The 18,085-nt window shown below is 34.1% G+C and overlaps 1 protein-coding gene across 1 annotated transcript in view; it reads right to left on the reverse strand.

The window, feature by feature from the left end:
• LOC126820566 (homeobox protein Meis1) overlaps positions 1–4,530 on the reverse strand; it is a 97,452-nt gene extending 92,922 nt beyond the window's left edge. Inside the window, exon 1 of the mRNA XM_050548600.2 lies at positions 4,374–4,530. The gene's annotated coding sequence lies outside the window, so the exon portion shown is untranslated. The remainder of the gene's footprint in view (positions 1–4,373) is intronic.
• Between the last annotated feature and the right edge of the window lie 13,555 nt (positions 4,531–18,085).

Below are 18,085 nucleotides of genomic sequence, written 5' to 3' on the forward strand. Positions count from 1 at the left end.
AAAATTATGTTTGTTAAAACATTTATTCTGTACAATCTATTAAATATATTTCATTTTATAACTCTTTCTTCCTTTATTATGCAATTCAACCAAATTCAGTCAAATAGATCAAAATTATGACCACCCGTCTGGGGCGACAGAAGTGATCGATTTGCATGACTAACAACTCCAACTTGATCACTTTAAACCACTGATTTCTGATCAACTTCAAAATAGCCACAATTTACAAACAGACAAATAAAATAAGTACATTATACCACACAATTTGTCAAAACTATTAAAAGTTCTTGCAAACGTGTTTCCATAGAAGAAAAATACCTATTGTGATTTTGTGTAAATTTCATGTCGAATTCGTTGGCTGATGTTTCTAAGAGGTAACTTTCTCTGTGAATGCAGTATTTGAGAGGTAACTTCCTCTCTATAAGTACAGTATTTGAGAGTCAACATTCTGAGTGCCGTATTTGAGAGGTAACCTTCTCTCTGAGTGCAGTATTTGAGAGGTAACTTTCAGTATTTGAGAGGTAACTTTCTCTCTGAGTGCAGTATTTGAGAGGTAACATATTTGAGTGCCGTATTTGAGAGGTAACTTTCTGAGTGCAGTATCAGTGTATCAGAGAGGTAACTTTCGCTGTGCAGTAACTGAGAAGTAACTTTCTCTGCGCAGTATATGAGGGGTAACTTTCTCCATGTGGTCTGTATTTGGGAAACAACTTAGATAAATAAATATAAATTTTGAGAAATTAAAACCATCTTATTTGTATGGTTTTGAATTAATACTGAAATGACGATTTACATTCCATGTGATGGGGAGTGCAGCTCAATTACGTTTGCGCCCTGGACTTTATCAACAGAAAGAAGATGTGGTTGAAATCGTACGCGTTTTTTAAAAAACATTTCCCATTCCATTTATCTATGCTCCCCAGAAATAGGAGATGCTGATAAATTCTATGTTTTTATTTTATAACCCTTATGACCCCTTTCTTCAACCGTCTTCATTAGCCCAGTTGATGCAGAAAAGCAGGACGTTAAATACCCTTCTTCAATGCGGATCGTGCAGCAAGTGAGACCATCATCGCATATGCTTTAACACCAAATATGAACTGAGCTCTGTAGATAATTCTATTATAATGTAATCTTGATTCCTAACCATGGATATCAAAAGTAAAGAAGGCATTTGTGAAAAGTGTTGTTATCCTGATTTCTGGTTTACGGGGTTTATCTGTCAAATTCGGAATTTATTTAAATTTCTGACTGATCAAAGAAAATGAAATATACTCCTAATTGAGGGGTCCCTTGTAACAACGATTCGAGAGTGCATAGCAAATATTTCACTATATAGCATGGTAATTATTTCACTATATTGCATGGTAAATATTTCACTATATTGCATGATTAAGATTTCACTATTTTGCATTGTAAATATTTAACTATTTTTCGTTGTAAATATTTAATTATATTCCATAATATTTAACGAATTTGCATGGTAAATATTTCACTATATTGCATGATAAATATTTCACTATTTTGCATGACAAATTTCACTATTTTGCATGGTAAATTTCACTAATTAGATTCACTAATTTGCATAGATCTCACTTTATGTTTATGATGCTTTGTTTTATTTGTTAATGTGTATTTTTTTCACCCACTTTTACAAAATCTTACAGATAATTAGGTTCTTGGGTGATAAATTATATATCACAAAAGACATTCGTATCATTTTAATGAATATGTCTAGAACAAAATCGCTGACACAAACGACTAATATTTAAGAGAAAAAGTCTGTTAAATTTAAGCAATTCGTCTTTTATTCCGGCCGAGCCTGGATCCAATTCGGCACTTAAAGGGATTCTTTATAGAGTGAATTCCGTGTGCATGGTGTAGTGTTTCTATCTAGCAGGTGTAGATTTTAAATACCTAGGTTCATCTTTAGGTCGTATAACCTTTGACCTCTTCTATCTTGCATTTAGTCAATATTGACAGTTAATCCTACACCATTGTCTATAGAATCAGTTTCTTAAAGCCAGGATTTAACTCGTGGAGGGAGTGGGAGATTTATAGAGAAGTTTATTATGGAATTGATCTGATCAGGGAAGATATGTTGAGAGTATACATATTACTGAATACATGTACTTGATTCAAAAGTATAAAATATATATTTATATCAAAGACAGATTTTAGTTTTGATAGGGTTGTAAAACTCTTCTTATATATGTCTGTTTCTTTCCTGTTCAGTTTATTGTTCATGTATTATTATTTAGTTTAAAGGCATATTTTCGTTTTTATAAGGTGGGGATAGTCCTATGACTATGTTTTTTTGTTTGTTTCCTATGCACTGTATTATTCATTATTCGTGTATGTACATTCCTTCCTATATACCTTTGATAAAACTTCATAGAACAAGAAAATTAAATGCATATAGTACAAGAAAAGTCTTTAGCTATACGAACTTCTCAAAAAGTGATAAGCGGTTTAAGATTTTCTCAAATGTGTAATAAAATAGATTGGGATTTAGGTTATAAAATGACCAAAAATTATAATTATTTTAACATTATTAATGATAATTTTTCAAATTGTAGGAAATCCACCTCTCCACCCTCATCATTAATCATTATTAAATAATAATACAAAAGACAAAATAATTTATGAAGAAAACTGTGTAAAATATGAAATAATTTACAAAAATAAATCATAAAGAATATACTTGTCTATTAATGATCTCTATCTACAAATTATTCTTAATAATATAAATCTAGATAAATTAAACCTTTCAATCAACTATTACAGGATATATTTAAAGGAACAATAATAAACTTTTGCAGGAACAATAATACATTGCTAGGGGATATATTTTAGAGGAGCAATAATACAGTTTTATTAGAACACTTTTAAACTCTTGGGGATATATTTTAGAGAAACAGCAATACAGTTTTGTAAGAACAACAATACTGTTTTGTAGGGACAACAATACAATTTTGTAGGATATATTTAAGAGACGCATAAAACAGTTTTGTAGGATCAATAATAAACTTTTGTATAGAATATATTCTAGAGGAACAATTAAACAGTTTTGTGCGATATATTTTAGAGGAACAATAATACAGTTTTGTAGGATATATTTTAGAGGAACAGTGTTTAACGATGAATCCAATGTCATAATTTAACTTTTTTTTCAAAACTTCTCATTCTATTTTAAGGTATAAGAAAAATATAGATATATGATTTAAAGCAGTAACTAGAGGAGTTTCCATTATATAATTTCGCAGAAACGAATATCGTGCACGATGCTGGGTATGTTTACTAGGCGCGCTGGGGGATTCACGGATTGAATTTTATGTTATACCAATATACTATATATAGTTCTATAAAGCAAGCACAGTTTTTAATTTATGTGGTTGATACATTGACATTATAGATATTTTTATTGGTCGCGCCTCGTCATTAGATTATATATAGATATGAATGTTATTATATAGTCTATGTTATTTAATACACAGGTGGTCATATTTATATATATTCTAATTGGCTCGCTACACTCATACAGTTATATCCACGATGTGGTGTATAATACCTACCCATTACAACATAATTAATAACACAATTATTGGACTTGGAGCATGTAGAGGGGAAGACAGAATAATAATTTTTGGGGTACATGTTTTTGGATTCTGCTTGAATTAATTTATCGGAATTACACACATACATTACAACATAATTAATAACAAAATTATTGGACGTGGATCATGTAAGGAGAGGGAGAACAAAATGATTGTTAGTGGAGTTACATGTTTTGGGATTCTGTTTCAATGAATGTAAAGTTTTTATCATGGTGCGTTTAGTCCTTCAGTTCTATCTTAAAAACAGAACAGACCACACCTTTCACATTTTACCCATTTCAGTTACATTTTTTATTGAAGACACGGCGAAAGTTCAAATTATTCAAAATTTAAACAAACTAAAATCTTTACATTCGGAGGAACAGAAAGGGTTATTTCGTACAAATGGTCATCGACGCACGTGATGACATTATTTGAAGGTGATAATGAAATCAAGTCGGTTAGATTTGAAAAACATAAAGCAGTCCATATGAAGGTCAAAAACAATATGTTTAAATACCTCGTTATTAGATATTATAAATATTATCATAATTTTATAGTTTTAAAAAGGTACTAAGTTCATTCGGGTACGGTATTGAATCATACAAAGTTATAATAAATCAGTATGGTATTATAATATTCTATGTTAATTCTCAAAACAAAATATGGCTTGAGTTTCTCTTTCACCAGCTGTACGCATGAATTAACCCCGCCAACAATGCTAATTATACGTTTCGTTTCGTTGTTAATAAAAATAGAGAATTTGTAGCAACCAACCTGAAGTCGTGTCGTAATACAGCAAGTAGATGTTAAAGAAATTAGATAATCCTTTTAAGCAGTGTAACAGATTAAAAGAAAATAGTCCGCTAAACTATTTAATAGCTGTAGCCATAACCAGAAGTTGAAGTTAGACTGTTAAGTGAGATTGGGACCAGCCTATCAATTACACTACACCGAGAGCCGTCGTCTGTCTATCTATCACCCTGGCTGCACTTTACCCTCAGTTTCAAGCTACACCGTTACCACTGGGCTGAAAACATACGATCTATCTTACTGTGTATGTACATAGAAATTGCTGAAATATGCTTCCTTATTATTAAAAATACCACAAAAAAGAACATTTTTTTAGAAAATGTATACTATTATTGTTATTGATGGTATATTCAGTGCTATTTTAAAGGTCATATTTGAATTGCAGCCACATCGTCTAATTTGTTATTCTCAATTTAACGCATGTCTTTTCGTTTTAACAAATTGCTTCTGTGTATTTTTTTTTTCAGTCTCCTTGAAATAAGCAAAAATACAATTTCTAGAGAGAAATGTACGTCGGTTATTAGTTCGAAGAGAATTAACTATTTTTTTCGTTTTTTGGTTGAGGGTTATTTGTAACCATGGATACCTTGTTAAACAATGGTTATAGACTGTTAGTGTCAAATTTGTGTGGAATATTGAATTTCTTTTCAACTCTGTTACACATTCTTTCATTAAAATAACCTATTTGAGAGGCTAAAACTCCATCTTTTTTCACTTCCCACCCCATAACTCACACAGCTGATATTGACGAAAGTAATTTACGACTATCATAAGTGAGTTGGGACGCTGATACTCTCCCACTCTCTCTCTCCGGTGATAAGAAATGTTCTATTAGTTACATTCCTAGTACAGTAAATTGGATGTTTGAGCGGTCGCTTCGTGCTGGTATATGTTCTCGGAGGTAAAATTTGTTGTAAGAGATCAGGCTCTACGAACAATAGAATCTTTACTTATTACGAAATTCGCTAAGTTTATTACACTTGAAATGTCTATGAGACTCATCCAGTGACATCACGTGCCCGTTTGTCAAATCCATCTACAATCATTAACTAAATCATTCACCCTGGAGCAAACACCAAAGGAACCTAACCCCCTCCAAATCCCCCCAAATATCCATCTTCCAAACATTGTTAAAGAACTTTCCCTGGATAAATCTAATGAGTTTATGTGAGATATCAAATTTTGAATGAATTCGTTTGGAATTATATTATTAGGAAATTATGTGTAAAATTATTTCTAAAAAGACACCTATAAATAAGTATAGTTATAAAATTGGTTCACGCTGAAATCAGTGTCGGATTTAGACCCTAAGCTCGAGGGCCCCTTGTAGCCTGTACGCCTGAAAACATAGAAAATTTAGCCTTAAAATATTAGTTAAATTTATCACACGTAAAATCCATTTTAACGCTATATAAAAAGTCAAATAGAATTTTGAAAGTTAAAAAAGGGGGCACAAGGAAATCTCAAACTTTGGATTGTGGGCCCTAAACAGAAAATATACCCCACACCATTAGCATTATTGGAAACAATGATAATCGAAATTACTTCTCTCTCTTTTTTTTAATTTTTGGAAATAGATTTAAAAAAAAATGAAGAAGATAGAAATCCAACATTATTAATCGATTAATAATCGAAATTACTTATCTTTTGTTTTTAATTTTTTGGGACAAATCATGACTTTGTTTTGGAATGATAATCGAGATTACTTCTCTCTCTTTTTTAATTTTTTTGTTGTTGAAATAGATTAAGAATAGATAGAAATCAAACATTATTAACCGATTAATCGATTTACTGATAATCTGGGGTGATTTACATGGAACTAACACTACGTAATAGTTATAAGTGCTTTCGGAAACCCAGATTTCTCAAACCTTATTGCCCCTAGTAGTCAAATCTGGCTTTTGGTCTAGTGGTGTAACGCGTGCGCGTGAAATCACAAGGTCTATCATTGAGTCGAATGGTATGGTTTCGATTCCCCGCTTGAACATGGCAAGAAATAGGGTTGTTTGCGCAACATCGTTGGTTTTCTATGGGTCCCCGATTTCCTCCCACTGCTAAAGACCCCTAAGCGCAAGCGAATTATTGAAATAAAATTGAGCCTTATGTTAGTCCCGAAATGGTCTAGCTTGTGTCGAGTGGACATTAAACCCCATTTCTCCTTCTCTCTCTCTCAAATCCTGCTAAATTAAAATTTTATTTTATATGTTGTCAAACGTGTTGATTACATGTATTTGAGTTCTCCAAATCAACCCAGAAATTATTGAAGAAATACAATGTCAAACAGCTGTATAATAATGAATGGTATAAAATTAAAGTCAAATAAGTCAGCTTTTTTATTATTTAATGTGAAATTAAGAGACTAATTTCTCACTATGTGGTTTGACAGGCAAATTGACAAGGTGCAATAAACTAATGTTCTACCACAGTCATCCTTGAATTAATAATGTTTACCAAACATAGAACTAAACAACAAAACACTTCTTCTTGTTAGTTGAAGCATAAAACAAACAACTCTCAATATCAACCACCATTATGTCACTCAAAGTCGTAAATTTTACAACGGTAATCTGACCGGTTACTTGTAGGTCATTCAGTGACCACTAATACGTCATCACACGCGGCTGGACATCCCTCCATTCACAAACGCTCATAAAACTACGTCATATATCTTGCATCATGTCATGCGTATTTGTTTATGACCGAGGAAATTAAACCATTTAGATTAATCCTGTGTTAGCATTTAGAGAATAATATTATTTTACCGAAACAAAAATATTTTGCCCTTAATTTATTAGTAGTAGTCATCCGACAGTTTTATTTGTTGAAATTATGGATTGTTTTATTTCAAAACAAGGTGGTATTTTGATGTGTAGTTTCGGATATTCAATGTGTTTTTAGAACAGTAGTTTATTAGGTAAACTAGTGTTATTGTTTACATTAATGACCACCCGGGAATATAGAAAAAACTGTATTACATAAAACACGTTACAAGAAAATAATATAATATCAATATTCATAAATAAATCAGGGAAAGGAAAGAAATTGAGTTGAACGTTTCGTCAACACAATACTTCAGTCATTTTCAGACTAAAATGTTTTTTTCCTCTGTTTTCGCTTGCAATGCCAGGAAGGGGAATTTTGGCCAGGGTTGTGGCGTTTTCGTTTACTCTACATCAAATTCCAATTGTCATGGGTTGTTTTACGTGCAGGCCAACCTGTACACGGATGGTGGGCCTCGTTTTTCATCCCACCCGAAATTAGTAGGTAACATATAACTGACCTACTTAAAATCTTTTTCGTTAGAGGTAATTAAACCGTATACAAACGTACTTGAAAATTACAAAAACTGACACGACTCGTACTTTGCAAGTTAGAACGTGTATATCTCGGCAATCTACAATTTAATTTGAACATACCCGAAAATTATTTGGTTACAAACCAGCAAAACATCGCATGCCTGTTTAAATACAATTCTACTATCTGTTCGTGTCGCTTTAATTCTGATAAATCTATAAATGATATAATGAAAGAATGAAATGGGGTTTAACGTCCTACTATTCTGCTTCAATTGGGCTAATTAAAACAAGATATAAACCCAAGATGATTATAATTATACAACTGTAAAGTCGAAAAGTATTTTATTTCTAACCAGCGAAGGCACCAAATGCCTACTATCTGCTCGTGTCGCTTTAATTCGGATTAATCTGTAAATGATATAAAACCGATTTCTTCAAGATGATTATAGTTAAGATGTCATGTTCCTTAACTGGTTTCATTTCTACTTCATTAAACAGATACGGCTTAAAACAAAAGTCATTAAAACGTGTTTAATCACGATGAAATAGAACGTGTTAATTACTAGGATGCTTAATGATGTATTTGGCAGGTCATCCAATGACCCCTGCAGCTAAAGTAGACTTATATAACATCTGAACTATATATATAAGTATATAAGTATCTGTATACTTATATAGATATAAACAGAAACAATCTTTACTGACAGACAGAGACAGAAATTTGTCAACAATAATTTATATCTTCAGATAAACATTATAAACACACAGCATCCTGTAACATTTCATATAAATTTTAAGCAGTGACATATTGGCCAATATTTTATTGACAACAGCAGACTGGGAAATATGCCATCTATATTACAGGGCCGGGGAAGTATATAACATAATATATATTTTTAAAGAAACTAAGAAACTAAAACACAAACTTATGAAAAAACGCTACTTATATATTTGGGCGGCGTTTTCAGGAGAATTCTGTCAACGTATTAGCTTGATAACGCTGAGAGAATACTCTTCGAAATGTCGTCCCGATATATTAGTAGCCATTTTCCATTTAGTATGACGTGTTTTAGTTTATATTACTCCACCCAGTTATACTAAATATCTCTAAAAGTACATAATATATATTTTTCTTCTCTGACCCAGTATAATATATTTCTCAAATATCAAATAGGAATTTTTGAATGTGAAATATTTGTTTCCTTTTGTGTTTTACAAAGATATTGAAATAGAAAATACATCCTTCCGTGACTCACATTTTGAATGATTTATTATTTTATGAAACATATTAATCGCATATACAAATAATTTTCTAAAAAGGAATCGTATTTAAAAAGCTGTTCCACGTGGGCCCAAGTCTCACAATTTACTAATATTTTAAATCGCCTTTCAAATTTCAGTTGTCAACTCCATCCCAAAATATGTTAGAGCATCTGTGTGTGTGTGTGTGTTTTTTTATATCACTTAAGCAATTTAGTTTTCACTTTTTATCAAGCTCCAATCAAAAAAATTAAAAATTAAAAAAAAAGTATACAAAGCAAAAGAGTATCTTTTTAAAAATATTTATAGATGTCTATATATAATTAAATAAATATAATAGACAGTTTTCCTGTTTTCTGCATGGAAGCCAAAGCGCGCGGAAGGGCCCTGTGTGGTATTTTAATGTATAATTCGATAAGGTGTCTATCTATATACAGGTATTTAGGTAATTGTTAATATTACGGTAATAATTACCTGTAATAAAGGTGCGAAATGCTTGTCCCCATAAAAACAACCCAGTCAACCATTTAATTGAAATTTGTCAAATATTTTCAAAGCTACTCATGCAGACGATTGAATGTGAAATTTGCACAAATATTTGATTAAAATCATATAAAAATGTTTAAAGGAATGTTTCACGGGTCATTAGTTTTAATAACGTTTTAGGCTTCGTGAAAAAGGCGGATAAGCCCGCGGTTCTTATCCGCCATCTTATTATGTTAAAACACACGGTACCTATATCAAAATATCATTAACTTTAATACCCCAGTACAATAACCCCATTCATATGTAACTAGAAAATTATTGGTGTTTCCGTTCCGTGTGCTATCAGCCAGTCCGTACAGTAAACAAGAGACTAATTCTGCGATCGATACATAACCTTCTATTAAAAACCCATTAAACACGGAGTAAAAGTGTCATAAGCCACAGGGGGATTGGAGCTGGAATGCGAACAGTCTTACCCCATCATTATGTAAGACCAAAGTATACTGCGTTTAAAGCTAGATTTGCAGGGGGGCGGGGATAGTTAGCCCCGGTCGTAAAATCTCCAGGTGGACACAACGAGCATGATGTTAATACCATTCACTGGGAAATGCCATTCTATTTATATGCCATTGGAGATTTATTAGTTTGTCATATTTGAGGAGGGAGACTGTTAGTTTTTATGAGGTCGACTGCCCAGGTGCCCCCAGGGTTCGAGAACAAACAACTATTCAGATATACTCGCGTACGTCCCTTCCTCGCCATTTTATTCTTTTTTTATTTGTCTCTCCGTGGCTTTATGCGGACGATGATTGACAGCTAGACTGACAGGTCGTAGATAAATTTAATATTTTAAGGGAGAATAATGCAGTTGGATTCAACCCACTGGTGAAGTAAACAACACGAACAGTGGCAGAAATAGAAATGTCAGTGAAGAGATTTTGACATTGATATGACGCCATATAATATATTTATTAGTAAAACGTGAAGGAACACTATACACATACAATGCATAATATACATTATAAAACTTAATTACGTATTAAAAACAATATAAGATAACAAACAGTATTAATAAAAATACTCATTTTGTAATTTATGTCTGTCTATTTAATTTTGTAAGAAGTGAGTTGAGGACAGTTCACGTAACTCAAAAAACAATAGTTACATAATATTTTGAACAATCATCAAATAAAATCTAAATAATATTCTTATAAATAAATCACTTGCATTTTATGAGGAAAATAATTGCTCTTATTAAAACACAGTGCGCATTGCTATCTATTTTGGTTGTGTATTTGCATACTTCGACTTTGTGTTTTCAACAACTTGTAACAAATATAATAATTCAAGAACGAAAACTTCTTTTGGGTGGACATTTTTCTCGTATGTAAAATTTGTGTCTCCAAACTGTCAATGACTGTCGTCTTGACAATCCTCGGCAAAACAAATTTCAGACCTTTTTTTTATCACCAACCAGGATGAATGAACACGGGCATACGCCATATGAGTGGAATTTTACCCTGAGAGCGGCGTTACAGTCTACTTCTATCAGGGGATCTTTAACGTGTTCCCAATGGTATAGACTGTCATCTTAGAACAACTATACATATAACGACTTTAGATGAACACTATAGTGGCTGGCCCATTAGGTGATATACCCAAATGTGTTTTCATTTACATGATATAGCCTCCCTCCATTCCTCCATTGGCGGACCAAGAGCTCTCACCCCACCACCCCTAAATGACATTTTTAAAAATGTCACGTATTAAAACATGTAAATTTGATCTTATTGCTGGTTGGGGAAATGCAGCCGAAGAAATTGAATGTTATATTCGGGTTCAAATATGCGCCACAAATCAGAACTGACAAGTAGAATTTTGAAAATGTATTCGGACTACCCTCGGGCACACTCTAACGAAATATCCTGCTCTCCTCCATATATCTCTAAAGGAAGCTAACAATTACTTATCTGGTCACGTGTTTCTCACATTTTATCGTATCTCAACATCGCACCTTAAGACACAAATTAACTCTATTAACTACAGTTTATTTATTCCTGTTTCTATATTTAAATCAATACTCAAATAGAGCTGGACTATTGTCTTAATAAGGGTTAAATCACACGTCATCTGTGACGCTTCATCCTATTGTTTATGGCATCTATACACGCTATTTAGTGTTTATACAGAGTTCCAGGATTCTATTTTAGATCTAATAAGTTTGCTGTAAATCCAGGTGAACATACACGATATATTTCACGGTTAGAGACACATGCCTACGACATACGTTTCGTTCCGGTAAAATCGGGACCATTGTTAGAATATTATATTACACAAAGCTGTGATATTTAATACCCAGGGTCCATATCAGGCTTTTCATACCGAAAAACATTTAACATCACACAGTTCTGTTATGATTCTTAAAGGAACCATGCCAGATCTATTTAAGTGAATAAATCGGGGTAATTCTAAGCAGAAACGCCGAGTGATTTTTGTATGTGCCGGAGCAAGACAAATTTTGTCCTTCCCCACCTCCCAGTGTAAGGCATCGGGAGCTCTGTGGCACGAATACTATCCATGCCAATGTAAACAAGAATTAAATAGATATGTATGGACCCCCTGAGGCTTCATTGGCTCCAGGGCGATGTACCGACTTCACCCCCATCTCCTTTAGCCTAACCCTGTGCAACTACCGAAAGCTCAGGGATACCATATTCGAAGAAATACAAATGGCCAGTGTACCCACGCGAATGGCAACCAGTTCGCTCAACCAACACTACATTTATGTCCGGATGAAGCATGGTCGATGCTCTACACGCCACGAAAGGACTGTCACGTCTTTCCGTTTTCCAGCAAAAACTTCTTTATTATGGAACTTCCCAGTTGGTGATCGAGGAAAGAAATCATTAACTGAGTTAATGTAAAACAGAGACAGGGGCGGCAGAATATTAATACTTGTCAGTTGTACTGTTGTCAGAACACTATTGCCTCTACTCAAATCTGATTAAAACACAGATCCTATTTCCTTTCGTTTTTTAAAATTCAAAATTTGGTTTTGCTTGTCTTTACTACACTAGGATCTTGAAGAGTTGCTATATAACCCGCGTTCTGATTGATGTGAGGAATTAGCCAATAAAACGATCTGTTACGGTGAGTTCTTGGCGTGAGGTGATCGGAACTGTAGGTATCCCACTAGAAACATCAATGTTGAATGGTTAATCAAATGTCTGATGTCATAGGGTCAAAAGCCCTGCAATCCACTGCAATCGGTCAGATCTCAATGTTGCAGGCCATCGAAAGTATAAAAAAAAACAACAAACGAAATATAGATCTGTATTTTAATCAGATTGGCTTCTACTCGCAATTTCTGAACAGCGGATTGTTTTAATCCTACAAGGAGGACATGTATGGGAACGGGATGCTCATGCTTCCTATACCAGTGTAACAATGATTTGTGTACAGTTGTTGATCCGAGGCCACACTTGGTCTCAAGGCATACACACATTCTCATACTAAAACCTTCGACTCATTGATGATTACAGAACGACCACTTGATTAAACACTCAGCACCAGAAGAACGTTAGTCCCTGTCTTATCTAACCATGGTGATTTATAGTTATCCTCCCGTCATAGAATAAATCAACTAGTCTACAAGCTCTATGGAACAGGTATTCTGATTGGGATCGTAATGGTGTAAGGTCATCTAGAACGAACCAACATGCTGGCTCAAGTTAGGGAGGACTATCCACAAAAATAAATATCCATTCTTGTGGCCAACTGCAGTGAAAATTAAAAGGATTGTTGATCAAGACAACGTAGTATAATTTCCTACTAAGATTTAGTGCCTGACTGCGGTACAGACAATGGTTAATTTTAAAGAGAATCGCATGACAGCATAGCTAACAAAAATATACACAGGCCCAATTAACCTGGCCTACAGTCTATGAATAATTCAAGTTGATCGGTGTTTGTCTTTCAATGCAAGATTTGTCTTATTTTCATATGCAAGGTTTATGTGAATCCTTCAAACGAAAGGATAATTTAACGAAACAAAACTAATTGCAAATTCTATCGGTTAAATTTAATAAGTGGTGGATGCAGATTGGGAGGGGGTATGGGTTAGGGGCCTGCGACCCCCCTTAAACAAGAGTATAAAAATTGACCTATTTGGGTACTTCGAGACGTGTAAATTTGTGTTTTTTGTTTGTTTGGGTGATGTAGCTGATGAAATTGAATGTAATATTCAGGCCCAGATATACACCACAAATCACCACAAATTTTCTTAGGAGAGAGAGAGAGAGAGAGACCTTAACAAATATACCACTCCACAGAGTTAAAGTAAATATACCTTGCAAGTAATTCAACCCAGTTTTATGTCCCCTGTGAAGGAATATAACCCCTGATATAGTGCACTTTCTGGACACGGCAAAAACCAAAGTTATCTTAAGCTTAAATAACCAAGCGGTATTTAGCTGCATTATTATCACTGAAATTATCCATCTTACAAAGGGTATTCATCAAGAAAATGACCCGGAGATTCATCACAGACGACGAAAATAATTTTCTTTTCTTATTTTGTAGCGTTTGACTACAATTTCTATAAATCATACTCGTTTCCATTTTCTTCGAATCTCAAGGGTTTGGAAAGATTCTGCACACGATTGCTTTTTCTAATTGCATTTTTTTGTAACCTAACGTGACTGATACTCTCGTGTGTCGCATGACCGATGAACATGCACACGCGCCAAGAAAAAAGCACGCAAAAGATATCGACCAATCAAATTTAGGGCAGAAGAGGTCATATCCGGTATTGTCGTCTGCCTAATGATGGGAATCAGAGTTGATCTGAGACATTTTCCCGCTAAAACAAGCTTTCTACCGGACGCCATTCACATGCAAATGACTTCATCTGTGAGCGATACGTATCTCTTGTGATAGGAGAGCGCATTAACCGACCGATAACTCTGTCAGACTTCAGTAATAATCAGTCATTACAGATGCAAATGGGTTCAATTATGTTTCAAAAATATATGCCTGGCGAACTGTCAGTAGTACTGATTGAAATGATATAGTTGCGTTATCAGACATGTATTTACCAGCTTGAGGCTGTGGATCCGTTAATGTCAAATGCTACGTAAATTGACATGATAATTAGAATGGTTGATATTGACAGATTTTTGCTGATTTTAATAAAGGTGAAGAGGAGCTAATGGTCGGGTTAGGGTGAAGAATTTCGATTACTGCATGTCAATGATACAGATAGCAGAGAAGAAGACCAAATGCTGTGCTAATCTTGATGTCGCTCATATCTCTCCGCTTAAATCCATTCACAAGTTTGAACAGTCAGTCGAGGAAGCCGTAAGTTATCTCTAAAGCGTAAAATTCTGTCACGGAGATTTGGTCCCGCCCGGTTTGTCTCGTAAAATATATATACTCGTCTTTCAAATCTCTCTCATATGGTAGGTTATAAAGTGTAACATTCCTTTATAACCAGTTTATAGGTCTTTATTATGCAAATAGCAAAGGGAGATTACTGACGTATTAAAACAATGAAGATCGTTTTTGATCATGCTTAATAATGACGCCAGAAAGAAATTAAATTTTTAGTCCACTCAACACAAACAAGGTCATTTCAGGACTAACATGGTTCATTTTTATTTCAATAATTCGCTTGCGCCCAGAGATCTTTAGCTGTGGAGAGAAACATGTCACGTACAAACTGGGAATCGAAATCATGGCAATTGACTCAATGACAGACCTTTCGATCTAAAAAGCATGCATTATACTATGCGGTCACCCAACACCCCATACTGAATTTAACATCAAGAGATTATTTATATGTGTCCCCTGTCATGCACTTACATGAATAACTGCTTTAAAGCCTTGGATAGTTTGCCTGTTTAGGAAATCAGATTGGGTAATCCCGACTCTCACTCCCTAGCTACCCAATCAGCGTCCATCCGTGGGGTTGCTTTGTTGGGGATGCGTGATGCCATTGTCAATTTTAAAAATTCAAACGAAAAGAAATGCTAAGTGATAATAGGTGTTCTTGGGGGAATCTACACTGTGTTTTGAAAAGAGGTGAAGTTGTGCATCCTCAGCCACCGACACACCAAAACCAAGTTTAAGAAACTTGTACTAAAAGCCACGCACGATGAAAGTATAAATATAGTTCACCTTATTAGAGGGAAACACATTAAATTAATGGAAACTTTTATAAATTGTGACATTTAGTGTTTAATGGCAACTATCAGATTTAGACTGTTAAATTGGTCGGTGCTCACGTAACATTCAAACCTATAAAAGTCTCGTATAAAATGGAGGTATACGTGCTATAGCTGGCATCTAGGGTATCCGATGACCTGCCAAAACCCCGGTGAATCAGAATGAAAACCGCCTGCCTGTACATTAGTTGTTGATAAGTTTATCAGTAACCATACCGGTAAATGATACTGAAATGTTTAGTTCAACAAAAATATTTTAGGTACATCTGTAAGTTCTTTTTAAAAATCGAGCTCTTTCAATTATCTTCAAAGTACTTTCTTATGTGTTCGCACTAAAATACATCAATAACCCGGTCCTGCTAATCGCCGAAAAGGGCGTTGTTTGGTCAATAGCGCGTCCAAAATATTGCAAAAGCTGAATGACAAGATTTCATACAAAATCGCCCCACCCCCTCCCTCGCCGTTGTGTCGGTCCTTGTTGGTGATTAGTAGGACCCCCAATAACAGGATATGCAGTATACAAAACTGTGTTAGCTATGTGCTATCAGGTGTTCTAGAAACAGAAACTACTTCCTGTCTCGTGCACGGACACACATAACTACTTATAGCATCGTTTAATAGGCAGCTCATACCTATTGCTTCATGGTATCATCGTCGTTTGTGTTTGATTTTTCCAAAATATTTTACAAACTAGTTAGTTCACTACAAGTGCGTGATGTAAGTACACGTATTAGGTTGATGACTTTGTCCGATATGTTTGTTTGTTTCTTGTGCAGTGTATTAGTATGCTCTTAACCTTGTTTTCTTTTATGTAATACCATGTCTTCTTTTTACAAACACATAAACATTTCTCTTTTTACAAACAAATAAACATTTCTCTTTTTACCGGTCTTGTATCCAATTTCGTATGGCTCATTAATATATCAACTGTGGTGAAAATTAAGTAAAGTATTTCCTTAGGCATGGGAAATGTTCCACATGCACATGTCCTTACCTGACCTTCAGTTGCAACAATGAAGTTACAAGAGGTCAGATCCCGGAAGTGAGATCAGAGATAGCATCAGTGCACGCGCACATGGCACGTTTTGATATGTCAGGTGTTTTGAAGTTTATAATGGGTGCTATTTTCACACAATACAGGTATTACATTAAAAATCGTAATTATAATTTAATGTATGCTATCGCCAGGAAATGATATTTTAATACCAATCTTATCACCTGATAAACATCGTATCTAATCCAATCTCGACTACCTGCTAATTGATTCAATATTTTCAAATATTTAAATGTTACCTCCGCCATATTGCATGCTTTTCTTATCTCTTGTTTATTGTGTGTTTTTAATGTGTATCGAGAATAGAATTTTAAAAAAAAGAAAGAAACAAAGTGTCAACATCTTAATTATTCACCAGTGCATTCTATTAATAATCTGTGTTAATGATGTCACAAATGTTAATTGGATAGTGGCTTCCGGTGGCAGATAATTCTGTTAGATATCAATGCCTTCAACTCTGTGCACCGTTTTTGATTAACGATGTACCTTGTTGAGAAAGGTAAGAGGGTTAATTCAGTACACAACAAAAGAGTTAAAATTAGAAATTATGGTGGCAGCATTAAACTTCAAACGAATGAAAATGAATTTCAAATGCATTTAATTCGTGTATATTGTATGCAATTTCGCCGCCTTCTTTTTCATCTGAAGTTTGGAGGTAAAAAAGAGCTTCTTTATAATTCTTGTATGCACATAAACATAATAGCCACGTATGTCTGTTTTTGTATATAATAAAGATATTAGGTCTTGATATCGCGTTTTATAATATTAAAGATTCGACACATTTATATTCAAATTACTGCCATAGATACATTAGATGTAATAAGAAAAGGGAGACCTGGGTTACGATTTTTGTTATTCAAAGTTTAGAAATATTACAGGTGAACGGATTCGTAAAAGGTTAAATGATATAAGTAAGCGTATGTATTAGGTGAAGATAGATAGCTAATTAACAGGTGTATATTGATGATAACCCTATATTATTTACATGTATACCTATATTAGTCTATAAACCTGACACTTTAACCATAGTTAACGACGCTATCACACATCGACAAATAGTTAACCTCTTTTGTATTTTATTATCAAATTTTTCTATTCTAATTTCTTTCCGCGGGGCCGAGAGGGACCAGACGAACAATGGTGTTGTTATTTGGTCTGTGTCTCATCCCTTCGAGATAAGATAACTATTTAATTTTATCTCTGTTTCATCAATTTCTTTATATACTTCATTTCTATACAAACAAGGGCTACATTTCGTTCGGGAGCGAGTTGCTATTTCTACACTGTAATTTATTTAATGAATGGCCCCCTATTAAAACCGACCATTATGAACCAATAGGCGAACGTGTGACATCA

Source organism: Patella vulgata, chromosome 5 (assembly GCF_932274485.2).
Source record: "Patella vulgata chromosome 5, xgPatVulg1.2, whole genome shotgun sequence".
NCBI classification, from domain to species: Eukaryota; Metazoa; Mollusca; class Gastropoda; family Patellidae; genus Patella; species Patella vulgata.